The sequence below is a fragment of the Tupaia chinensis genome, unplaced genomic scaffold, assembly GCF_000334495.1.
Source record: "Tupaia chinensis unplaced genomic scaffold, TupChi_1.0 Scaffold000439_1, whole genome shotgun sequence".
In the NCBI taxonomy this organism is placed as follows: Eukaryota; Metazoa; Chordata; class Mammalia; order Scandentia; family Tupaiidae; genus Tupaia; species Tupaia belangeri.
This window is the reverse complement of record NW_006159944.1, coordinates 242,338-245,022: the sequence shown is the minus strand read 5'-3', so window position 1 is coordinate 245,022 and position 2,685 is coordinate 242,338. Positions and strand designations below refer to the sequence as shown.

Sequence of the window (2,685 nt, the reverse complement as noted above, 5' to 3'; positions counted from 1 at the left end):
CCCTACATGATTTACAAAACTCTCAGGGAAAAAAAAGTGTAATATGTCTGAAAGGGTTTTTTTGTTTGTTTGTTTGTTTGTTTGTTTGTTTTCCATAATGAACAAACTTTTTAATATAGCGCAAATTTTGCATGCGTAAACAGCATGGTTTGAAACAAGGAAGAATTCAGAATCATAAAAATACATTTTCTATCTAGGAATAAATGGACACGAAAGGATTCATTTTCATTTTTTTAAGGAAAAGGATATTCATTTTTACCATACATTTACAGTGATTTTTGACTAAGAAGCTATCATTTTCATATGATTCCATCAGTTTGTCCTTCATAATATGCTATGTGAGGGTGACCAAAAGAACACTTGACCACATCTACTGCTTCACCTCTGTTCTTCTGCTGAAAGTGAATGCTGATTAAATTCTCTACAATTTCTTCATCCACCTGAATGTCTGCCATTCCAGTCAGAAGCACTGTTCTCTTAGATATTTTTGAAAATACCTGATACTTTTTCAAGTGTGTTTCAGTACATGGAGAAACAATAACAGTATAGCAGCTCCAATTTATATAAAGAGAAGAGTTTTTCTTTTTCAAAATCTTGTCAACAACTCCGATTTTCACAAATGTGATGACAGCACTTCCAGATTGCTTATCATGATCGACGCATTCCACCTCCCCACCTCTGTTTTAGGACTTAACAGAAGCTCAATTTTAGCTTGTCTCTCACCTGATCTTCAGGTGATTCATCAGGAAGTTCAGCAACATTGATCTTCATTTTAGAAACTTCTACATGAACCTGGAACCTGGCTCCTGAGTCTAACAAAACTGGGTAAGCCATAACCTCCACCTTGACATCTTCTATCTGCACATGTTTCCTCATTCTTATCACATTTTGGGCAATTTCTTCTTTTTCAAAGGTTATAAGTCCTTGTCCTTTTGCAACTCATAAGGAACTTGAGAGCTTACTTGAAATGAACAGGAGATATTTAAAAACTGGCTGTCATTCTCAGGATTCTCTATTGATGTGAACTTTATCCTTGTTTCAGGAATATCCTCTTTAATTTGGAAGTTGCTGGTGGTCCCTTGTATTCAGCTTCAGGCTTTTGGATCTTCTCCTTTAGCTGAATATTTTCTTTTATAATTTCACTAATTAATCTCTTCTTTTGTTCATCTTCCATTAATTCTTCATATAACCAATGTTCCTTAAGAGCTTGGGTTTTGTTGTCTTTAGCAGCTGCCATGATTTCCGGTGTCTGCCTGCCAAGCGCAGAGCCCAGGGACCCACCTCACTCGCCTTTCCTGGATACCAGCCTGTGAAAGGGTTTTAAAAGCCATAAATCTCCCCCCAGCGACCAAGAAGTGGAAGCCCACGGAAACGTTATTTCCTCTCAGTCATTTGCTAGAAGAAAAATCTTTTCAGCACCACGGACAGCGAGAGCGTCCCGTTGCCTTTGAAAAACTTGTCTCATCAAGGCAAATGAGAAGTTTTAAACCAGTTTTTAAGGGCAGAGTGTGTCAGTTAAAGCAAGAACTTAATATTTTATTAAAGTGGCTACAAAGTGATCAGTCAACCCTTTTAGTTTCTAAACCCCCTCCCATTAAATATCTTCCTCAATCTCTGGAGAGAATAGGTTACAATAAATATTGTCCTGTTATGACACATGGCACATGTACATGGCTGTCCAGGGGCCACACAATCAGAGAGAATGGGATGGGCACAAGTACTTATCTTCTCAACAACAACATAACTACTCGTCCTACTTTCTCGAACTTTTAACTCCTCGGCCACCAGAGCTGTACAACCTCACCCACTAAGGGTTCCCCCTTCAAGCACTTTTCAGAGAACAGCCACACACATGACCAGCTCTCAGACTGCAACAATAGCTCCAGGTCAGCAAGAGGTCAGTGAGCTCATCTAGAGATGGAGAGAGGAGATAAACTCCCTCCAGAGATGTTATCTGACCTTCAAAATCTCTCTCTCTCCCACCAGGCTTCTACAAAGACCTGAATTTCACCTTTTAATGCATCCATTCATTTTAAAGATTTTTTTTTTAAAGAATAGTTCCAGGCACTAATCTGGGTTTGGAGGATATTGGCAGTAAACCAGAAAGATAAGTCCATTTACACCCTAGGGGAAGAGATAGACAACACACAAATAAATAAGGTAAGACGTAAGTTGTGTTCTAAAAATAAATTTAGAAGGGAACCATGGCATAGAAAGTGATTGGGGGATCAGCAGATGGCATAATGGTTACATTGCTAGACTTTCACATAGTCAACTGCTATTCAAGTCCTAGACCTAGTGACTTAAATTCATGTCAGGCACATATGCATGTATGCCCATAATTCCAGGAGGAGAATGGAGGAGAAGGGATTGCGGTGTGGCCATCCCTCCTGGGGGGTGATTTCTCTCTTCCTATCTCTCTGTCTCTCTAGCAAGTGTACACACCCTATAGCAAAAATCTCTCTTAAAAAACAAAAAGAAAGAGGGAACCAGCAGTTAGCGTAATGGCTATGTCTCTGGATTCCCACGATTTCTCGCTTTCTGTCTCTCTGTTTCTCTCTGTCTGGCGAGTGCACACGCCCAAAAGTGAAAACCGCCAAGAAAAAAAAAAAAAAAAAAAAAAACGATAGATAAAGAAAGAAAGAAAGAAAGTGACTGGGGATGAGGAACAACTTTGGATTGGGT

General features: G+C 39.3%; 1 pseudogene; it reads right to left on the bottom strand.

Moving 5' to 3' along the window:
• Positions 1–299: 299 nt before the first annotated feature.
• Positions 300–1,237, bottom strand: LOC102492858 (N-myc-interactor pseudogene; annotated as a pseudogene).
• Positions 1,238–2,685: the final 1,448 nt, after the last annotated feature.